Genomic DNA, 24796 nt, shown 5'->3' on the forward strand with positions numbered 1-24796 from the left:
AGACTGAGTTGAAGTTAGACTACAGGACATGATACCTCAGGAACACTATGTCTTTAAAAAACTAAACAAAATAAGAGAGGGAAAAGCTCAATTAATCTCTTGTTCAAGGTCTAGGATAAAAAAAGCAACTTTACAAAAATCAGAAATAGAACATTTATGTTCTACACTGGCCTGGCACATACACCACAGGTCAAACAAAAAGTAGGATTCTGCAACCTCATAGCTGGAAATGAGCTTGGATTAATTGTTCCGGGCATCTGGCCTCAGTACCTGAGGTCATTACCAGCCAGGTCTTTTGCTTGGCTCGCAAGCAGGGTGGCAGGTGAAAGCCCCAGATGGTTGGCACCACCACTGTTCCCTGCACCGCATCCAGCTTCTCATATTCCATATTGGGCAAGAGGTAGACACAACAACAATTATCCATTCATACCGGCATGATGCTGGCACTTCCTTGGCAGCGCAGGCATGAATGGAAAGAGAAAAGTGAAAGGATTCAGTTCCATCTTCTGGCAGCTATCAAGGACAAAAAGGTTTATTTGATGAATTGGATCACCTTACATCCTTCTGTTAACATAGTCAGAAGATCCTGGGAATTGTAGCTGGCAAAGAAGCAAAATCTGGTAAAAATGTACAAGATATCAAAGCCTTATGGTTGTATTTCCATTGTATCTCTTACAAATAATTCTTCATAGGTTTGCCTTTTAACCAAATGAAAGATTCCAGGGGCATCATTATGAGAAAAACATGCCTGTTACTTCAGAGTGGAAATAAAATATCTTAATCTCCATTACATTCCACTTTAAACTGCTGAGTGGTTTCTTTGTATTAGTGTGGATATCAAATATCAGCGTGTGCATAATTAAAATGTTTGCTTTTAATTAGTGTGGCATTGCAATACAGCAATCAGTAGTTGTAGCAAGCTGTGGCAGGTCACAGCTGTTTGTCAGCCTCTAGTGGTAACCTGCAGAACTGTTCAATCCAAAAAGAGACAGGGACACTCCATCATCATGCATTTACTATAGAACTATACAGAGCTTTTAAGTTGCTGCTAACACTACTGATGTATGATTTGATGAGCAGAAGGAAAAGATAAATATGGATGGTTAATGATAATAAGGTCAAGCATACAGGGACAAATGATTCCTTACCTTTTAACACTGTTTTTTAATTTCTTTAACCTATTCTAGTGCATTTTAACTGAGTGCCAAGTCTATTAGACAACCAGAAGTGCAACAATAACACCATAATACCCCATGACCAGGACGGTGAGCCTTTGAGTTCAGTGGCATTCTTTCCTGACGGCTACTTCTATAAGTGAAAATGTGTTATCGATTAACACAATGCCCACAGAGGTACACGAAATTTGAGTCATGCATCGTGCATGATGAAAGGCTGAAATGTTGAGATGCTGTTGCCTTTCATATTGTTTCATACATCAACTTCCATTCATCAAGCCATTCATCTTTCACACTCATCCCTCCTTCTGTTTCATACTTCTGTGTCACCATCCCCAGTGGGTCCGTGTCTCGAAGTTCCATCTGTCAGCACCATCCAGAGGGGGTGTGACAGAGCGGATGAGGCCCAGGGGAGAGACATCAAACGTGGGATGCTGGCCTTGGGTCGGCCCCCCTCCTCCCCTCCAATCCCATCTCTATTTGAGTTTCTGGCCCCTCCATCTGTCTGTGCATGATTTGGAGCTGGCTGTTGTGGCCCAGAAAGAAAAAAGGCGGACCACCAATGACAAATGACAATCCCAGAATAAACACACATATGGGGGGTGAGTAAAAAGAGCTGAATCACTCTTTCATCATCCATTGGCCTCTGTTGGTCCACTCGTTAACCTGTGGTCCCTCCCTTTCACTATCATCTGCTGCATGCTATTTATTTCAGTTCCTTGTACTGATCTCCCTTTTCAGGAAGGATATAACACAACGTACCAAAGCCAGTATCAATAGCAATACTCATACTAATATCTATACCATTAATAAAACTTACACAGATATCAACATAAACACCAATACCAAACACAGATATCAAGGCCCAAACAGTGCTGAAATCATTACTAATACCAATACGCCCACAGTATAGATACCATTACCCTTACCAATGTAGATACTAGGTATGCATGATATTATCAGCATGATATTATCCTCAACTGTTGGTTGATATGGAAATGTCTGCCAATATTTAGAGCAAAAATACTGATTAATATCAGCCTCTATCAGGTGTAAATATCAGCCTCTATTAGTTGCAAATATTACCCTATATCAGCTGTTAATACTGGCCTTCATGAGTTGTAAATAATGGACTGTATCAGCTGTCAAGATCAACCTGTATTAGCTTTATATATAAGCCTATATTTTAGCTTTAAGTAATGGCCTATATCAGCTGTTATTATAATTTTATATCAGGTGTAAATATAGGCCAATATCAGCTGTAAATATTGGCCTGTGTTGGTTGTTAATATCAGCCTTTATCCGTTGTTAGTATTGACCTATATCTGCTGTAAATATCAGACTAAATCAGCTATAAATATTAGCATACATCTACATATTAATATCCGCTTCTATTGGCTGTCAATATATTTCTATATCAACTGCAGATATAAGTCTATACTGGCTGTTAAATTCAACCCAATATTGGCAGTTTATATCAGCCTATATGGGCTGTAAACAACGGCCTATATGAGCCATAAATATTGTCCTAAACTGCCTATTAGTATTAGTATTTGTCAGTTGTAAATATTGGCCTATATCAGCTGTCAATATCAACTTATATTGGCTGTATATATAAGCCATACATCAGCTGTAAATATTGGCCTATATCGGTTCTTATTATAAGCAGATAACTCATATTTATTACTCATATTTGTAATCTATCTGCATTTATTATGACAAAGAGAAACAACACAGAGCAGAAGCAAGTGATGCTATACACTCACTATGTCAGGAGTATTTAGAACTCAGGGTTAACTGGCTAGAACTTGTTTGACATCTAGCCAGTCAGATAATGTTGTGGGCTGGACATCAGGTGAGGCCTTGGCAAGTGAAAACAGAGCCAGAGGGTCTACTATGGTACTACCAGTAGAGCCAAAGTAGCACGCTTTTTGACTTCTTTTTTCAGATAAGCGGTAGAATAAAACACAGATACAGATAATTCGCAAAGAGCTGACTACCAGCCTTAGCAAAACCCGGGGCGATAATCGGTCAACCCCTAATACTGCGTGGTAATATCGTCCATATGTATGACATATTCATGGTGTTTTAGGTAGAGCCAAAAGATCTACATAAGCTGAAGCCTTTGTCTACATTAATTCTGATTCTTCACACTTTATTGGGCATTTTAAGGACTGAAGTTTAAGGTCTGAATTCCTGTTAAAGTTCGGTATCGATACTGGTATCAGCTCAGGAATTATCAGCATATGGGATATCCGCAAAAATCCAATATCATGCATTCCTAGTTGATACCACTACAGATATCAATACCCATGTCAATATGATATCAACACAAATAATAATGCATATAAGACAAAAACATATGCTAGTACTGATACCAAGAACCCAAACAAATACAGATACTAAAACCCATGTCAGTGTTGATGCAAATACAGAGATCACTACCACTGTAAACATTGATGTTTCTTCTGATATCTGCAAGCAGAGAGGATAATTTTAGTCAAAGCTTGAAAAATGTCAGTTATCTGTGTTATTTCAATAACAAAATATTAATTATAAGGCACACTAATATGAGGCATGCACATGATCAATCAATAATTAAATGTTAAGATCAGTGTCAGGAAAGGAAAAAACAAGTGTTTGATCATAGTTGGGTAGATTCTGAAAGGCTACAAATATCTTTTTCACTAGACGCAACTAACTTACAACTTTAATGAAAAATTAGTGAAGTCACAAAGAGTACAATGTGGCTCCTGGCTTAGCTAAGCTTGCTGCAACATGCATTTATGTAGAGGCTGGGAACATCTATACCAGCAGTGAAAACCGTGAGTGCATACCAAAAGTACGCCGACTCATTCTCTACTCCAGCTCTCAGCACCGGCTAAAACTTGCAGCCAACATGCCAAGCCCCCCTGATCCCAGTGCCGGCTCAACCAAACACACACATGACAGATTCCTCCTCTGCTGCAGCGCAGGCATTCAGAGCATCTCCTCGGCCACCAAAGGCATATTCCTTTTATAACCAGCAGGGATTAGGGCCCATTGGAGGAAGCTAGCATGTGCGCCGGCCTTAGGCGGCTTGCAGATTAAAAAGCATCCCAAATTGAATCAATAACCACCAGCCGCCAACTAATCCTGGCTAGCCCCCATAAACACAGCTACAGCAGTCCGCCACAAGCCCCAGCCAATGCCCTAAAGCTCGACCCCTTCATCTTTTTATAACTGCACCCCAGGGCCATGCAGGGGTGCTCAGGTGAGGGCTTTCAAGTGGGGTGGGGTGAGCTGTGCATTCAAAGCGAAAGGGGGATGAAGGGGTACACTCGTTCGCCCAGGTAATCCATGAGCAGACAGGCCAGCTTTGGGCTGCACGGCGACTGGCAGCCGGAGAAAAGTGGACAGCTGATGCGGGTCGAGCCCAGCCGCAGCACGCCAGACGGGATAAAGAGATATAAGCCCACCCTCCACATACACCCTCGTGCTCATTGCCCCCTCCGCCTCGTCCCCCAACCATAGACCCATGTCATCCCAAAGCTCTTTCATCTTCTAACCCAGCGGGTGCTAAAGCAAACTTTCCACTTTGGCTCTCTAGGGGCAGGACAGAGCGCTCAATGCATGGTGCCTCAAAGACAGGGTGCCACACCCCTTGAATGATTGGTGGATTCAGAGACCAGTGACAGCTTAGCAGCAGCAACAGGAGGCTGTGGAATCCATTCTGTATGATGTCTGTATAAAACACAAGAGGAGATGAGATTCTCTGAATTTGTAGAGTTGGACTAAAGATGGCTAAAGACATTAGTCACAATTAATGATGCGTCTTCAGCCTCAAAGTGCTCCCATCTCTGCAGACTCATAGAAATTCCTCCCTACCATCCACTTCTGCATCTCCTCTAAATTAATTTCATATCCAATCCTTAAATTTTGGGTTGGGACTGAAGATGCAAGCCGAGGCGAGGATCAAGCAGCAGAGTGGTTGGATTTCCAAGCTGTCAAGAAAACGTAGCAAATCCTATCCCCAGGCCACTGGCTCCACACAGGAATGCGGGGCGTCCACTTTAATTGTGCTTTTCTCCCGATCCCCATCTCACAAAATCAAATTTCCCCTTTTCCCACTTGTGGATTCCCTGAAGACCTTGTTGTAACATCTTTGAATGCAACTCAAGGCCACATTTAAATAGTCATAGTGAGTGAAAGAGGGGGCTCTGAGGGTTAGATAACCAAGTGCTTCAAAGTCAAAAGGACTAAAAGAGACAGCCGGACAGTAAATCAGGGAGATACTTCAAAGCGAGTAATGGAGACAGATTGGCTCATGGCAAAAGAAGGCATACGTTTAAACTCAAAGGACAGGACGGAGCAATTTAAGACGGCAGACAAAACAAACAAACCTAATAATGTCAGGACAAAACAGACTAACAATAAGCTGCAGAGACAAACTATCAAAGCAGACCACGTAGGAGCAGTGGTCTCAGCTGTTGTAAGCATGCAGCCACGCAGGCTGACAGAAAAGCAGACAGACAAATAGAGTGAGAGATCCCCATGTGAGAGACAAAGGAGGGTACAGTAGTGGGTAGCAGCAGCCAAGGGAGACTTCATTAGCGAGGTCAGTGCCCCGGGGTACTTAGTGTAACACTGGAGGCCTATGCAGCCGCCCCCCCGGCCCTATGCTGAGGTGGATATTGCATCTTTGCGATAACATCTCTCTACATAGGAGGGGGCCCCAGCATCACAGCATAAAGACCCCTGTTTTCGGCAAGTTTGAAATAAGGCTTTGTTCCCCCCAAGGCCTCGCTCCCCTCCCCCCACCACCTCCTCCTCCTTCTCTTTCCTCTTGGGTGGGCCAGAGAAAAAACTGAGCAACGTGTGTCTGGGGATATACCCCCTCCTTCTGCAAAAAAAAAAAAAAAAAAAAAAAAAAAACGTACTCACACATGCACGACGACGGGCACATGCACGCTTACGCTCGCATATCTTCCACCACCCTCATCCAGACGGTGGCGTCCCCTGGCTTTGGGCCACGTCTGCGTGGAGCGGTCAGTAAGAGAGGTGGATATCCAGGGCTGCAGCTCCAGGAGGGGCCATGGTGGGCTCATCTCACCCCAGGGAGAGTGGGGGCCCACAGAGAGGTGTGTGTGCATGTGTGCCTAAGGGGGCCTAGTCTTGGTCAAAGGTGCCTGGCTGCCTGGGCACTCCAGGGAGCTCCATAGACAGACAAGCTTTACATGGAGCCCTTCTCGGTACAGAAGCTCCACAGTCAGTTCCATACAGTTTACTGTAAAAAGGCCTCAGAACTCATCAACAGCGACGCTCCCACTCCTCCACACAGACAATAATAGAAACATTCATGATTCAGCACATTGATTGCATAAACAAACAGGCTTCATAACAATTCACAGAGCGCCACAATCATGGAACATATGTCAGGAAAAGATGTATGCTAATTTCCATGTTCATTCCAGACATGTGAGGGGTTTGTCAAGGTCTTACGGTAGGATGGACAGTATAAATATCCCTGTTGTGATGCTTAGATGGGTTGCCAGGTAGGAAAGACATGCGCACTCCCATTTATACCCACATCAGCTGGTGGATTTATAGGACCCTTAAAACAGATCAATCATTTTCCACTCCCAGGTCTCTACACCTCTCATCCCCTCTCTCTACACTTTCCTTTTCCATATAACACAAAGATTGCAAAGTGCCTTAACACTGTGTGCGTATTACCTACCTGTGCACCTGTGATGCATCAGAGTGCTCGTCTACCTTTAATGTTAATCTGCTCATGCACATGCATGTAACACAGATTGCGTATGCGTGTGTGCACATGGCTGCATGTGCTTAGCGGCTCAGTCAACTACCAGCACTCGGTGCTTTTCATGTTCATTATCACTTGTTTTATAGTGGAATATTTAAGTCGGAGGGCCTTGGCACGGCTGCGGCTATAGTTAGAGAACAAAGGAGAGCGCTGGGGTGTCGGGAGGGTGTGGCATGCCGGAGCACAGCGCAGAGCTTTTCAGTAAGTGTTGCACCCCACACTTCATGGAAAGCCAGGGGGGCTGGCCAGGCCAGCCGTGCAGGCAGACGGAGCTAAATTCAACTCATTCCTGTATTAATGGGAGCTTATGTGCCATTCCACCTCACTGAAGAGGGCATTAGGCAGAGCCAGACAGCCAGGATACACCTCAAAATATCTTCTCTCTCTGTCTCTCTTGCATTATGTGTTTTTTTCCTTACATGTGGATAGAACAGTGCAGCTGATTTTGCTCCTTATGTGTCTGCTCAGACTGAAGTTCAGAAATGATTCTCCTGTTGACATGCATCCTGCAAAGCTCGACTCATTAAAATACAGAGCAATTCGGTCTGATCCGATCTGATTTTTCTGATTTTTGCTTTAACAAAAATTAGCAAAAAAGGGGAAAACATGATAGTTTCATAATAATCTAAGTTTATTTGATCTTATTTATAAAACAGACTAAATGCCAGGCCTCCTCAGCTAACATTCTGAAATTATGTTTAAGAAAGTGTTCATCACACCCAGGTGTCTTATTTTGACGTTAAATTGGGAGATAAATATTAAAATGAGTTTTTACTGGTACAAGTTCATCCTTCTGTATTTGTATCTTCCTTTGCATTATTAATCCCAATAACGGTACAAACTAAATATTAAATTTTCCAAAGAAGCACAAATGAAAACGTATTTAAAGTCACAAGGAGATTTGGATAGACAGAGCTCTGTGTGTCTGCTAGTACAGGAGAACAAGGGGTTAAAATAATATTGAAAACAGTCAAATTAAAACAGCTTTCTACACATTTTATTTCTTTTCATAATTCCTGTTAATGTGAGTGTTCAGTCTACACGTCGTAAAAACATGGTTATTCCCTTTCTCTGTGTATCTGACCGTTCTTGATTGTTTTCATTCTTGAATTAATTGACTGGAGAACAGCTGATCTCCTGCTCAGTGAAGTCCTCTCTGTTTAATATCACATCAGTGGGCTCAGATCACTTCCAACAACATGTTATGGTTGTAAACCCTGTGAATAAAGGGGCTGTTGTTACGGTGATAACTGAAGACTTCTCTGAGTGTTTATGTTTGGGTCTGTTTATGCTGCATTTAGCATTAGCATATTAGCTAAACTTTAGCTCCGCCGTCTCAACAGGTGAGATTTATGAGCTGCCGTAGTACTTAATCGCTTTTCTCCAAAGCGTACAGACAGGCAGACATTTCGAATAACTGATTATTCTTTTAAAACATGGTATGAAAAAGTATCAAATAATATTAAACATTTTGGCAAGCTGAAATGCTACAATTCTGCACAATTTGCCCAGAAATATACACAGCATAAGCCACATTCAGGATTTGGTCAAATGACTTACGGAGCTGCTAACACGGTTGGATGCCCTACAAATGGATATGCATCAACAAACCCTATGACAACTTCATGACAAAATATATTACAGATTAAAGTTTACCAATCAAGGTTCTTCAAGCAAAAAAAGCACATTTAAGTTTATTTGTTCACTTGAGTTTTCCTCTTTGTACTAAGGGAGCTGATGGTAATGTTCTGAAGTCTCCTGTTTACCTTTGAATGGTCCTATTTAATCTGGTTTGTTTTGTCTGCTTCCTTTGTGAGATGTCAGTACATCCTAAAGACTCAGCACAGGTTGGTGTGTCTACATGTGTGTGTTTAAAGAGAAGTGAGCACGCACATGGAAGCCCGTTCACTGAATAACTGGGAATTTTGTGCTCCGTGTGATGGAACGAGCTGAACATGTTATTAGCTGCCAGGGATAATTGGACTCTATGTAGGTGGCATGACCCAGCTGTCTGCAGCAGGAAGGCCCAGAGCTGAGCGTGACCTCAACCGCTGACCTTACAAATGCAATACAGAGACCTTTGACCCTCCCCACATTAAAGAGACAGTGTTGTCTTTCTGCAGTCAGCCAGCAAATTAGAGCACACGGGGGCTAAAGCGTCTTCAGCTATTCTTTTTGTTCAGATTGGTGTTACATCCTGTTCAATTGTCATTTCATGCAACAAGAAATATCCCTTGGGTGCCTTTGACAAGTGGCAGGGAACTGTGATTTTAATTTGGAAATTCAACACTTTCCCTGTCTTGCATCCTCTACTCATGTCACACATTTATGTCTGAAAATTTTGATACAATGGTTCAGTACATTAAACTGATTCCATCCATTATAGCCAGGATGGGCTTTGAAAATCTTAACAGGAAGCGTATGAATAAAGTAAAATGCCAACCTTGATAAATAGGCCAATATCTACCAGATTATTCAACAGGTCACAACAATCAATAACAATGGGAAACTCTTCAGACTTCTATTCCAATGTTTTCCATGGCATACATTCATATAGAGTGATGAGATGAGCACAAGTTGTGGCATGTTTTGAACTGAGCTAAAAGGCAAGTGGCACCTTTTTAACAGCTTTTCTCCTTTATTTTGCCATAAATATGCTTTTAAAGGAAACTGTGACATTCTTCTACACATAAACCTTGTGGGACACTGGTTAGGTTGAAATTACCACCCAATTCAAGGCAACAAGTGATGGTGTAGTGAGGCCCTACAGCCTTTGCACATTGAAGACTCATTTATGCTTACATTTGAAATGCATACAGACAGACCTTTCTGCCCTTACTCTGCATTCATTTTGTCTCTTTTCTGTCTGTTTTGGGGGTAGCATTAAGCAATGAAGCCAAAAGTTCAACCCAAAGTAGCAAAACACAAAAAAGAATCTTCTGAAAAAAGGCAGAACTTAACAGTTTTCTGAGGGAATATCACCAAATATTGAGTGAGTTGTTAGAAAATACAAACATATCAATGATGTTAGCTGCGAGAGCACAGATGAGCAGAGGATGGTTTGTGCTTTCTTCAGTCAGTGGGAAGGATGGGGCACCAAAGTAGCTCTGTGAGAGACAGCAACCTCTAGTAGATTCATTTTTTAACGTCTACACCAAAACAACATGCATGAAGTATGAGGGCAATGACAGTAACATGTAAAACACACAGATCTATTTTCATACATGCGTAGAGCATATATGAGCCTTAACACCTTAGTATCATATTTGATACGAACTTTTAGGAGACCCCTATCTAATCAGCATGATCAATTACAAAAACCTTTATAATACATTCAGATAAATGATTCACTGCCCTCCAGTGGATTATCAGCTGCCAAAAATATCTAATGTATCAATCGTAATACAAAAAATATATATTCGAAAATTGATGGCAACTTTTCTGTATTTTGGAAGAAGGTTAAATAGACATCTCAGTTCCAAAAAATGAGTATTTCCTGGCTGTTATTTGAGGAATCAGGCTTTAAGAGATTCAATCAGATTTTTTTCCAAAAAATGCTGCTTGGTTAAAAAAGACATACAACAATATGTTGTATAAATCATGTTTGCGCAGTGACTTTTGTCCATTATTTTTATCTAAACAGATTAATTTTAGGAGGGCTGTCTGCCTCATTGACAAAGTTAGGGTGAGGGTGCTGTCACATTAGGCCCAGTTGTTTTAATTCAGTGCAACCCCCCCCCCCCCGCTTGCTTTCACACTAGCAACATCGAACTGTGCCAGGGCGCACTTGTGTATTTACTCAGCCTGAAACAGCAGGTGGCGGTATGCACATAGCTGGTTTACAACCTCACAAAGGAGGAGAAAGAAGAAGAAGCTACCATGGCAACCACTGGGGTCATGACCTGAGCGAAGATTATTTTTGTTTTGACCAGGCAAAAAGTCCATCCTGCAGCCATGGATTATTAAAATCACTTTTAAGATGCCAGCAACTTCGCTCTTCATATCTGCACATCTATTACAACTCAGAGGATTAAATGGGCTCGCACTGCGCAGAAACAGTGGTTTTTGAGGTGACAGAAGACTTTTATTGCCTTTGCACCTCCTCTCACTGAGTCCAACTTGTATTCATCTGTAAGGTGAGTCACAACAGACCATTTATTAGCTGGATTCTGATGATTTACGCCCTTTATTGAGGAAAAATGTGAACAAACTGCCGGGCTGTGGAAAGGTTTATTTTTTACGATGATGTCATAAAGCTGATATGACGCCCTGTCCCGTATCTAAGTGCGGTTGCATTCACATCTCATCCGAACCATGCCAGAGTCCACTTGAATCACCACCTCCACAAGTGGGCCTGGGCCTGGTGCCCAGGCACGGTTCATTTGCATTCACACTACCCAAACAAACCGGACTTTGGGCTCAAGTGCACTCGGATCCAGGACTGGACCCCTAGTGTGAAAGCCACCTAAGAGTAATCCACCTATTAACATCACAATTAATTTGGTTTAAAAGGGGATCAAAATTAACTTTAATCAAATCTTCTAATTGAGGGGGAAATAAAATTCTCAAGTACTCAATGCCTTTTTTAGGCCACTGAAAAGCACTTGTCTGAAAAGCTGTATAGGGACAGTATTCTGTTAAAGGGAGTGCTTCTGATTTGGACCAGTTTACCCTGTAGTCTGAAAATTTTGAAAAAGTATCAATGGTCCTAAGGAGAAAAGGCACTGATCTACTGGGGTCAGACACAAACAAGAAGATGTCATCAGCATATAACATAAGTTTGTGCACCTGACCCCCAGTAAGGATACCTGGAAAGTCAGTTGCCTCCCTTATTGCTGCTGCCAGAAGCCCTATAGCTAAATGAAAACAGGAGGGGTGAGAGAGGCGAGCCCTGCCTTGTACCCCTTCCAACTGTGAAATAATCTAAAATAAGTCTGTTGGTTTGAACAGCAGCTTCCGGGGTCATATATGTACTTTAATCCACTTAATAAAGGTGTTACCAAATCCACACACTTCTAAAATTTTAAACAAACAACGCCATTCAACCATATCAAATGCCTTTTCGGCATCAAGAGATATAGCGGCTACTGGGGATTATACCTCAGATACTGACAACATAACATTAATTAGATGCCTTGAATAAAGCCAACCTGGTCAGTATGAATTTTTGAAATAATTTTGACATCTATCTGCGTTAAAGAAATTGGCCGATAATTTTTACAGTCCTCAGGGTCTTTGCCTTTTTTGTAGACTAAAGTAATTAGAGCCTGTCTCATAGTTGGTGGCAATGTGCCTCTCTGTAAAGCCTTTGTATAAACCTCTAACAAAAGTGGGGCGAGCTCCGTATCAAAGCTTGAAAATTTCGGCAGTGAAACCATCCAGCCCCAGCACCTTACCTGACTGCACAGTCTTAATTACCTCCCCAATTTCCTCTACTCTTATGTCTGAATCAAGGAATTCCCTTTGATCCTCTGATAGTTTAGGAAGCCCCAGGGGTTCCATAAAAGAAGATATTTCCTCATCAGTAGAAATTGATGCTGAGCTATACAGATCTATGTAAAAGCCTTTAAAAGCCCTGTTAATATCTGTGGTTGAATTAAAAACTTCACTAGATAAGGATCTCACTCCAGGGATAATAGGTGCAATTCTCTTTGTTTTATGTAGCTTGCCAGAAGCTTTCCCGCCTTGTCACCGAGCTCAACTTTCTCTTGTCCTAAAGAGTGCAAATTCAGCTTTTTGAGAAAGAGTATTGTTGTATTTATATTTTAGCTGTGTCAGTTTTCTAAGCTCAGTATTTGACATTTGTTGTTTAAGCTGTGTTACATCCTTTTCTATTTTATTTTCTAGCTCTAGAAGTTCTTGTGCTTGACGCTTTTTGCGCTTATCACAGCCTTAAGGGCCGCCCAGGCTACCCCCACTGATGCAACAGAGGACCAACTGATATCTTAATAAGTTTTGTTCTCAGTCCTAAGCCATTCTTTGCTGGCTGGTTCCTGTAGAATTGTCGAGTTGAGACACCACCTATAGCATCTTCTTTCACTTTGTGGCATTAGGTCTAGGCTAACCTGAGCATGATCAGAGATTATTATGTTACCAATTGAGCATACCATAATAAAATGATTAGAGAGCTTGATATTAGGAACAAATCTATCCTTGAATATATTTTATTCACAGCTGAAAAAAATGTGTAGTCTCTCCCTGGTGGGTTTAAAATTCTCCAAATATTTACTACCCCGAAATCTTTACAAATCCTCTGCAGAGTCAGGGAGGCCCTAGAAGCCCTCACCATCCCAGCACCACCATCCCAGCACTACTGTGATTGAGAATAGGGTCCATCAAAAGATTAAAGTCAACCCCCAAAATAATATTACAGTCACCTGCAGCTTGTAATTTTCTTTCCAAGTCCACAGTGGTGCGTAGATATTAGCCAATATTCGTTTTTGCCCTTGTATTTTAGCTAGTACAACTATAATTCTTCCCAATTATTATTAATTTGTTGTAGACATTTGAATTGGAGGTTTTTGTTAATTAATATAGTGACCCCTTTGCTCTTACTAGAACCTGCACTGTGAAACATATGACCAATCCATCCTCAACAAAGATTTTCCTAATCTTCTGAAGACATATGGGTTTCTTGTAAAAACACCACATCATAAGTATTTTTCTAAAGTCTGGTCATTATTTTCTTTCTCTTAATAGGATTCCCTAGCCCATTGAAATTCCAGGTTGAGAGACGTAAACAACTTAAATTAGACATTTGACTGCATGCTTATAAATGTAATACAACCAGGTACATTTAAGCACATATCAGTTATACAAAAGTGATGACCAGACCAATAAACAGCAAACCCCTAAACATTACCTGAACACAAAGTGTGCATATTAACTTGCACTTTGAATATTTTGCCTGTCCCCAAGTCCATCCTATGGAAAACCGTCGGTCCAGAAACCATCCATGGAGCCAAACACGTTTACCTCACATACTCACTACAATGTAATGTGTCCAAACCAGTGTTTTATCTTAAATGTTCACAGGCACAAGCGTGAGACAGACAGCAAAAAGGCAAACAGCCCAACAAGCTATTTCTCAACCTCATGGATTCTTTCAGTTAAGGTGGAAAGTTTAGTCTCAACTGAAGTAGTAGTGCGACGAATCTCTGCCAGGCTTTCCAAGTCACTTGAAATCTTTGCTAGTGCTGCATAAAAAATCCCAATCTCCTGACCGATGTCTGGCTGTAGTTGCTTGCTAGCAGCTTCAGGTGAGGGCTCACCATTCTTGTCTTGTGGGGGTTCAACGCCATATGAGGGTAGATGTCTTTTTATATCTCCACAAGCCAATAACTTTTGACAAATTTCGACATTTACTATTTATCTATCAAGCCAGATGAAAAATAAACACAGGTTTAAAAACTGTAACTGGAATAATGTAGCGGAGTAATGTGGAGCTTACATTATGCAGCTCTCCCGCATCACGTCACGTGACCTCCATAATTTGGCTTTTTTGACCAAATAAAATTACACAAAACCTCTTTAATGTCAACCGAATAAAAAGATGCCAGGTAAAATAATTGACTGCAAAAATACTCACCCCCTTTAAATTGTTGGACCCAATTCAACAGAGGTCCAGCCAGCTGGTGCTAGTAGTCTTAAAACAAGTCAGTATTTTTCACTTTTAAACAAAGCATAAATATCTGTCAGAGACTAAACTTAGCCTGAGATCAATGTGCAACTGCAAGTCACAGTCACAAATCATTCTTACACTAAGACAGAAGGATAAACTACAAAGTGTATAATCATGTTGAATTATGGTACAATCTTTCTGAAGCCCCCCTTCTTCCCCACCACCATGTCCCTCTTGTGTCCCTCTTTGCATCTGTCACCAAGGGGGGCAGATCGGCATCTCTTGGGAGAAATTAGAGGAGAGATATCTGTCAAGATGCAGGCAGGGCTCCCTGAGGCTGCCACTGAGCGACAAGCGTGTCCCATTGCCTGCTCTCCAGTGTCACAAGACTGCTGAGTGACTGCAAAGCCCTGATGGTTGCAGGTATCTGCTGTTAGTCTGATCTTCTAGAAAAGCCCTTGGCAGAAAAATAAGATAAGAGAGCAGAGGGGAGGGAGAGACTGTGGTTATGTAGTATTACTCCTTTGATGGGGAAGTCCATCTAATTTGAAAGCCCATACATAGGTGTGAAGGAATTATAATGAGGATATATGGAGATGTGTAGAGAAAGTATGGAACACATAAGTAAACACAGGTGTGTGTTCCTGTGTGTGTTGGAGTGATTGTCCAGCCTACATGTTAATGTGAGTTTTTGTCAGTAGAGCCGCTTTAAAGGCTTGGCATCCTTAATGTGACCTGCTATAAAGCTGAGGAATCCAACAACACTCCGAGTCATCAGGTGAAAAGTGTTTTCAGGCCCCACTCAACATTTTAAGCATGTCACTCCAGAGCATTCACCTTGCTTTCCATAAACCATTTCTGTTTAGTTTTTGCGATATACTTGGGGTCACTGTCTTGCTGGAAATAAATCTTCTCCCAAGCAGTAGTTCTCTTGCAGACCAGATACTTTCCTATATTTTGCAGCATTCACTTACGCTCTGCCTTTACAAGCTGTGCAACCCGGCTGCTGAAAAGCATCCCCACAGCATGATGCTGCCACCACCGTACTTCAGTGTGAGGCTGGTGTGTTTCTGGTGTGCAGTGTTTGGTGTTCTCCAAACATAGTGTCTTGATGGTCAAAAAGCATCGTTTTGGTGTCATCAGACCAAAGAGCTTTCTCCTGTTTGACCATGGAGTCTCCCACATGCCTTTTGGTGAACTGTTGTTGAGATTTAATGTGTTTTCTTCAACAGTGGCTTCCTTTTTGCCATTCTCCCAAAGAAATTTGACTGGTGGAGAACCCAGGCAACAGTTGTATGCAGAGTCTCTCTCATCTCAGCTGCTGAAGCTTGTAACTCCCTAAGAGTAAAAAACTGCAGAGATTTTACTCATATTGCATCAAACCTAAAAGAAAAGTTTCACCAGTACCTCTGATTTGTTATGTAATGTACTCCCTCCATCTCACATGGACCACCCTTACCCTCCCCATCTTTGGTTTCACAACCCAAATCCCTCTTTCCTTTTCTCTTCATCCTCTCCATATCCTCCCTCGTCTCTATGCTCTCTTTCTCGTCTGGTATTTCTCCCCTAACCTCTCTCTGCTGTCTCGCCCTCACCTCCTTCAGAACCTGTTGTGTTTTTCTTGTTTATTTGAGTCATCCACCTGCCCTCTTGACCCGCATGCTGTCTGCCGGTTGAATGAGGCATTGCCTAGCAACCCAGCAGAGTGGTCAGGAAAAAAAAGTCAGTTATAGACTGATTGCTTTGTCTCTTCTAATAGTTATTATCTATGAAAAAAGGAAACAGAATGCCCACTCTCTAAAGATTAAAAAAAGATGTACACCATATGGACACAAGTATTTGGCCAAACCTGTTAATCACTGAATTCAGGTGTTTCAATCAGACTTGTTGTCACAGGCGTATAAAATTAAGAACCTAGCCATGCAGTCTGAATTTGCAAACATTTATGATACAAAATGGGTCATTCTGAGGGCTCAGTGTGGTACTGGGATGGATGTCATCGTTGTAATAAGACGGTTTGGGAAATTTCATCCCTGCTGTAATATTCCCCAGAAAACTATAAGCCATGTCATTAGGAAGTGGAAGCATTCAGGTACAACAGGAACATAGCCACAGAGCAGAAGGCCACGTTAAATCATAGAGTGGGGTCAATGACTGCTAAGGTGCATGGTGCATAAAAGGCTGTTATTGCCTCATAAGAGGGGTTAACACATGTATTTGAATACAATGTCATTAAGCCCCTGTTGGTGCAATGGTCAGGTGGCAGAAAGCTTTTTTCCATATCGTGGTGGTCCAGATTCACATCTCAGAGCTCAAACAAAAGTAAAAATGTTTTCCTGTAAAGCATTACAATCATACTGTTGAACCACAGTCATAGTTTGTTTTACACAAGTCCCAACTCAGACACGGCAAATAGCCAGTTACAGTTTGGGATTTGAGGTGACCCCTGTGGAGGCCAATCAGATTTTAAGGGTGTCCCCACCCTGGATCTGTCTCTGATTTGGCCTCATTTTCTGATAAATCTTTTGTGATTTCTCACATTTTAGTGCAATATTAAATACCACTTGAACAAGAAGTAACTTTATTAATCCAAAGGGAAATCCAGACTTTTTAACTCCTGAGGACTTTGGAAAACAGCTCATACACTGAGTTTGGTTTATTTTAAAAGTGCTTTAGTCTGATGACCTTCAGTAAAAATATCAGTGCTTATCGACATCCTACAACATCAACAGGAGATGGGATTATACTTTAGACTGGCCAGGTCTGAGGGAGAGAAAGAGAGATCAAAAGACAGCAGGGATAAGATAAGATAAGATAAGAATGAAAACATATAAAGAAATAAAAACATGAAAAATGGGTTCAGGCAGCAGAGAGGGAGAAACAAATTGTGAAAGAAAAGAAGTGGAGTCACAGAGAACTGACAGATTGCTCGCAGAGGCAGGGTGGATGGCCTCGGCCTCTATTGTTTCAGGCTAATTTCATGGGATCAAACCAAAGCACGGCCCCAGACACAGACGAGCTGCAGCAATCTGTCGGGAAATCTCCCCTCTAATTGGCCCCATGGAAAAAAAGGCCACCATCAGCGCACTCAGACTCGCCTTTTGATTGCTTTACCTCAACATATATACAAGCAGCTAGGCCCACTAATCAGTCACTGCAATAATTCTAACATTTGTTAGCAGTAAATGATTTCTTCATTAAACTGGAACAGTGTGAACACTAAAACCAAAAGAAGCATCAGCTAAATTTTTGCTGTCAGTCAGGTCATGTGAAGTGATAGGCACTGACTGTGTGTTTGCGTGTGTATAAAGTAGTGTGAGAGGTTTATAATAAGAAAACTGAGCAGCTAAAAGAGGAGACAACAAAAGCCTCAATATCATGTGTTTACAAGCATCCTTCCCCTTTGTCCCACTCCACCTCTCCTCGCCTTCAACACACCCTTCAAACAACTTGAAAAATACACACACAGACACAAACACACACACACACATTGCTGGCAATCTGTCAATGTCCAATGTGATGAGGTCATGGTCAGAGTATCTCTCCTATGGCGACGCCAAAGAACAATGCAGCTTAACAGACGATTACACACATAACAGGTGGACTACTTAGCTACTGCACATTAGTGGATTTTTTAAGTCTCTTTAATTAATCATTCAGTCAATCTTTATTTTAATAGGACTAAATAACAATGGCACCATCATCTGAATCATACTTTTCATAATATTGATTACACAGACTAAACGTTTATCACCAGTGAGCAAGTATTTGGAACAATAACAAAGACAATCTTTGTTCTAACAAAGGAACCTGAATTAACCAGACTCATGGTTGCTTTTCATGCTGATGGGACTAAAGAGTCTAGAAAGAGAGAAAGTGAGCAATAGAAAGAGTACAATGGATTGTGAGGAACGGATCAATAGACTAAAAGACAGAAAGAAATGAAGGGAGAGAGCAACAAAAATATCAGCAGACAATAGAGACAAAAGAAATGATCTATGACAGGAAAAGTAATTGATTAATCATAGAAAAAAACAAAGTGGCAAAAAATAGTAGTGAAATAGTGGAAATGAAAAAATGGTTGTAATACAAACGTACATTGAGTATTTGTTTCAAAGAATTATAGAGGGATGTTCAAAGGATGGTTGAATGGTTCTACTACTTGTCCCATTTGGTGCTGGTGTGGTGATGATGGGGCATTAAGCAAGGGGTGTGGCTAAACCAAGACTGGTGGCCAGTAAATCCCAGGGCTGACACTTGAGAACAAACAAACATTCATTGATCAGTCTGATCAGACAGTGTATTGATCAGTTGGATGGGAGAATTGACTAATCAGTATTCCCTGGTGAGATGGTTCTGCAGATGGAAAGATGGGTAGAGATGGATGGATGAATGTATGTATGGATGGACAGATGGCTGGTCAGATTGATTTATCAATAGATTGGATGGATGGATGCATGGGTGGTGGTTGGTTCAAAGGATGGTTCAACAGATGGATGGATGAATGAATGGATGGATGGATGGATGGATGGATGGACGGATGGATGGTCAGATTGATTTATCAATAGATTGGATGGATGGATGCATGGGTGGTGGTTGGTTCAAAGGATGGCTCAACAGATGAACGGATGGATGGATGGATGGATGACGGATGGATGGGCAGCTGTATGATGGAAGGATGGTTGGGTGGTTGGATGGATGGACAGATGGATGGGTGGATGAGTGTGTGGGTGGTTCAATGGATGGATTGATGGGGGGATGAATGGATGGATGGTTCTATGGATGCTTCCATGGGTGGTCTGACAGATGGATCAACAGACTGGATGGATGGATCGATGGATGGATGGACTGGTCAAATGGGGAAAGAATCGATGATTCCATGGAGGGATGGTTCTATGGATGGATGGATGGATGGATGCTTCCATGGGTGGTCTGACAGATGGATCAACAGATTGGATGGATGGATGGATGGATGGGTTTTTTTTTAATGGACACTACTGAACCCAAACAGTGAACAGAGAAATAAATACACAGTAAATAACCCCTTCAACAAGTGAAGTTGAAAAGTTTGACATCTGTTTTGCAAGACGGACAGTCTGAACCCTTTTCTTCTACTTCAGCTAGTAAGTTAAAAGTATTTTTTCTTTAACTAGAGTTTTTTAGGAAATATCTTTACTTTTGATCCAAAAAAATGTGTTTAATTTGCCACCTATGATGACTTCAGTGTTTTTATACTCTAATTCACATATATACCGGTTGATATACCTGTATGTACTTGTGCCTTATTTCTGCATGCATAAATTTAACTGACATTCCTGCATCAGCCTTGTTCTGCCAAAAACCCATCAGTTCTGTTCACCGCACCAGAGCAGCGCTGTCCAAAAAGAGGGAGGGGAAAAAAGTGAAAACTCACACTGGGGAAAAAGTCGTTGGCTAAATGACAAGTACCGACATAATCTTGCACAGAGCGAGCCTGCCCGGGCCCGATAGTGGCGACAGTCCCAATCGTGGGTGACTCATTGTTTCCAAGGCCTCTCACATGTGTCGCATTAGAAGGAGACGACAGACAAAACAGAGTGCTCTCCCCTCGTCTGCTCTTCTCCCTCATCTCTCTCCTGCTGTCATTTTGCTTTTACTCTCCGGGTTAGCATGTGTCTATCATCTCCCCTTTCATCACTCTTATACTCACCTCACGCTCATTTATGTTTCCCACTTAATCTCCCTATCCTTGTTTTTCCAGGCTGTCTACACAGGAAATCAATGCAGTAAGAATGTAGCTCATCTGATATTGTCCACTTCAGGTCCAAAAATTCACTAAAAGTAAGCCCATCTCCCTTTTTCCCTCTTTCTCTTGTCTTTGTTTGTATTCTTCTTTGCTTAACATTTCCTCTGGATCCCCAACTTCAGTGTATTTTTACTATTTTGGCAGCAAATGTTTTTTTTTCCCTGATGTCTACACTCCCTGGTTTAGTAAACAATACAAGACCAGTACTCCTGTTATAAGACCAAGAAAGATTTCCCAGCTTGTAGGACACATTTTAATGTCACAGCTAAAGTTTAGGGATCTACCTGACATAGATTTGTTAGTCAAATGATGCTGGTTGATAACCTTGCAACGCAGATGGATACACCAGTTTCCGTGTTTCTTACTGATGAATCCATCTTGCAAAACTCCTGTCTGAACCGTTTGGGCCTGGTTAGAAAGTGAAAGGACCAATCAGCGACGAGGGGCAGTGCTTTCGGGTCCGGTGGAGTCGTGACGTAAGCAAGCAGCAACGAGAGGCCAGTGCAATAATAGCGGAAGACATTACCATGGATGCTGCTAAAGCGCCAGTTTAATCAGAACTTGACGACATTTTTTCGTTATAAGAAAAACAAAGAACAGCAGTGAGTTGTTTTCTTTTATGAAACGACAAAAGTCGTGTACTGACATGTCTATAGTCGCCATGGTTCACGATTATGCAGGGGTCATCAAGGTGTTTTATTTTTGGCAAATGTGAGACAAGCCTTTGTGCTCTTTTTGGTCAGCAGTGGTTTTTGCCTTGAAACTCTTTCATGGATGCCATTTTTCCCAGTCTGTTTCTTATTGTTGAATCATGAACACTGACCTTAACTGAGTCAAGTGAGACCAACAGGTCTTTAGATGTCGTTCTGGGTTTTATGGTCTCCTGGATGAGTCATCGCTGCGCTCTTGGAGTAATCTTGGTTGGCCGGCCACTTCTGGGAAGGTTCACCACTATTCCAAGTTTTCTCCATTGTGGGTAATGGCTCTCACTGGGGTCTGCTGGAGTCCCAACCCCTTAGAAATGGTTATTCAACCCTTTGCAGACTGATATATATATCAATTACTTTGTTTCTCATTTGTTCTTGTTCTTGAGGTGATTTTTGAGCTCTTTTAACTTTTTCACTTTGTCAGACAGGTTTTATTTAAGTGTTGATTCTACAAGTCTGACAATAATCAGGCCTTTGTGTTGCTAGTGAAACTTAACTCAGCTTTCCATCAAATGTAGTTAATCCAAGTAACCTAGCTACTTAACAAGGATGGACAATTGCTTTTTTTTCATGTACAGCAGGTCTAGGTAGGTCTTGATGATTTTTTTTCCTTTAATAAAAGAAATTATAATTCAAAAATTTCATTTTGTATTTCCTCTGGTTATCTTTGTCTAGTATTAAATATTACTTAATAGTACGACATAAAAGATTTGGGTTTTGTTTTGTTGGGGGGGCATGAGACCTCTGGTGTTAATCTTACTGGTTGACAGTAGTTACAAGTTATAGAAAGCAATAAGCTTAAAATCTGTAGGCCGGAAACAGTCAGTATGCTAACATGCAGTTAATTAAGTTTAACTATTTTGTTAGTCCATTTAAAACTGGACTTCTGAGTCGGACTTACACACCTGGATCATGTTATTGGAGCTTTATTTTCTCTTGCATGTATATGCTTCAGTCAGACCAGTCTGGACTAGGTGTTCAGTGTTGGGTTTTGACATGGAACGTAAATAGGAGAAAGTCTAAGCATAGCAGATGTTTTGTTGTTGTCCATCTTTCATTGTTACCACTAGCTAGAATCCTGGTGTTCCATTTCATTTGTACAAAAAAGTCAAGTATAGAGTGCTTAATGTGTGGAGTTGTAAAAGTTGTCAGTGGTTTCATTGCTTGACATGTAGTCAACTTTCTGCATGCTACCTCGCTAGCAAAGTCAACAGGAAGAACATCCACAGCAATAAGCTAAAAAGGGGCATACTGCCATCTACTGTAGCAGAGATGGACATGCTCCCATCAATAAATTGATTCTCCTGCTGTGCATGTTTAATGGGACAGGTACAGTAGTCTAGTTAAACACAAGTTATAAGTGAATTGGCTTGATCTGCATTGAGATTACATGTTTATTAGCAGCCTCCAGGGGGGCTGGTAGGTGTGTCTGGATACACTGTGTAGTACTATTGACCAGGTTTGTTTTACCTGCCATGGCAGCCATTGTTTCTGCACTGTGCAGTTATGAGGCTTAAACAATTAAGTGCAGAAGAAGAAAAAGCTGAAGAGGATGTTGTGATGAGAAAAAGTCCCAGGCAGACTTGTCAGGCAGCCAAAACAAGAGGCTCTCCGACAAGTCTGCCTTAAAATGTTTGTTTGTGAGTAATGATGCATGTGCCCCAGGTGACGGGCACTATTAGTGACTTTCAGTATTTGCATGGTTGTGTATAATTGTGTGCGTTATGAGAGTGTACTGAGATGGGAGGAGAAGGAGGGGGCAAGTCCCTCTAAATATGCATCTTAATGGTCGCTCTGTTCCCACCATTCACAGCGAGTGATGGAGCGAGAGAGGGGCGAGCGAGGCCAGGGACGAGGAGAAGTGGTGCTGCATGTTTTTTAAGACGGGGAACGCAGAGAGGGAGAGACAAGCTGGGGCTGAAAAGAGCGAATGGTGCGAGCAAACGTCAACAAGAGAAAAGCTATGTAAGGAGCCGCCATACCTGACTCCTTCAACCGTGGCCCCATTCCACAGCGACACGCACACACATTGACACACACAGGCCTGAGCAGCAGCAGCATTGAGGAGCAGAGTGGAGAGCTAGCCTCCTCAGGCAGTAGCTGTTTGTCGCTAAATGAAGGCCGGCATTCTTTGGTTTCCCAGGGAGCTGGGTGCCTGCCAGTCCCCCGGCCACTGAGTGCCATTTTATTAAGAACAAAATGGAGCCCCTATGAAAGGAGCCCAGCACTGAGCCTGCACAGGTCTCACTGAGCCCAGCCTCGGCATAAACAAACAGCACCTTAAAGAGACAGGAGGGCAGAAAATGAGGGACGGCAGGGCCCCTCAAGAGCAGACACTCACTGCTCTGGGGCTGGCAGTGAGTGTGGCTGATGAGGGAGAATCACCTGGCAGAGGTAAGGTGGTCAAGTCTTCAATATGAACAAGAACTCACTGTTACAGAAATCATACCAGCTGTAGATTAATATGCAAAAGAATATGCAAAAGACTGGGGATGTATCATTAAAGAGGGGGTATTATGCCTTTTTTCAAGGCTTTACACCATCTCTCCAATACCCACATAGTAGCTTCACATGGTTTACAGCTCAAAAAACTCCTCATGTTTCTCACACTGACGTCCTGAAAACCCTTATTTTAACCTCCGTCTGAAACACTTCGTTTTCGCTACTGTCTCTTTAATACCCCCCGCTCCACGGGCCTGCTTTCCTCCAATTGGCCGATTTTCTGAAGGCTAGCCGGCGGCAGGACTCAATGTTTTGTGCCTGCCCCCTCCAATGTGGCTATGTCGCTATGTCCGACTGAGTAAAATATGGCGAATTTTGATATACGTCTGTATGTGTTAGACCTGGAGTCTGACGCTGATAGTTTGGAGAGAGAGGGGGAAAAAAAACAGCAGCAGCGAAGCATAGAGAAGGACGTATCTGTTTGGTGAGTGTTTAATTACTGTGTTACTAAATGGCTAAATGGCTAAAAGGCCTTGTGGGGGCGGTCTGTTCTGCTTTGCTGGCAGCAAGGACGAACCAGTCAGGAGGTCCTATTGTGATGACCTCATCAGTTTGCTCCATCAAAATCCCGTCTCGGGAAGATCACGGAGAGATTCCGAACCGTTTTCATCAGTTTACAGTCTACCCTAACCCTAACTCCAAGATTACTGCCGCATACGTTTATCTTGCAGTTTGAAAATTTGCATACATGGAGTATGGACACCCAACATTGTGACTTTATATTTATGTTTTAAAAATCGGACAAGTATAATACGCCCTCTTTGAAGCGATTTGATTTGATTTGATTGGGTGCCCCCTCTGGACAAAAATATCTCCAACAGCTTTATCTAAACAGTAAAATGTACTACCCACCAAGAATCTCTTCAGTAAAAAACATAAAAGGCTGTTTCATGAGTGTGCAGTTGACTTCATCTGACACCTACCCCCAGGCAGCAATTTCAAACATAAAAGATAAATACACTGAAGTTGTTCCTCTTCTTAATGATGGTCTCATTTGCCCTCGTAGGTCATAAAGAGACAAAAGTATCAATTTTGGTCTGTTTAATTACCATTTTAAAAAGTTCTCACATGTGCTTTAAAAGGGTCCAGTAAATGATCAAAGTCCACCTTAAAAAATGAACACTAACAAACGAGAAGATGAAAAAGTTTGGCTATATCTACAAACCAGCATACATTATGTCTAGTCTGCAGTAAGTCATA

The 24796-nt window shown here is 41.8% G+C and overlaps 1 protein-coding gene across 3 annotated transcripts in view; it reads right to left on the minus strand.

Annotated features, from left to right (window-relative positions):
* The window catches only part of LOC121527857 (ankyrin repeat and fibronectin type-III domain-containing protein 1), a 253335-nt gene that overhangs the window by 131007 nt on the left and 97532 nt on the right, over nt 1–24796 (minus strand). The window contains exon 1 of one of the 3 annotated variants that reach the window (XM_041814872.1): nt 6099–6144. The exons of the other annotated variants lie outside the window; for them this stretch is intronic. The gene's annotated coding sequence lies outside the window, so the exon portion shown is untranslated. Of the gene's footprint in view, nt 1–6098; nt 6145–24796 lie in introns of those variants that run through there. 3 annotated transcript variants of the gene reach the window in all.

This window comes from Cheilinus undulatus, linkage group 20 (assembly GCF_018320785.1).
Source record: "Cheilinus undulatus linkage group 20, ASM1832078v1, whole genome shotgun sequence".
NCBI lineage: Eukaryota > Metazoa > Chordata > Actinopteri > Labriformes > Labridae > Cheilinus > Cheilinus undulatus.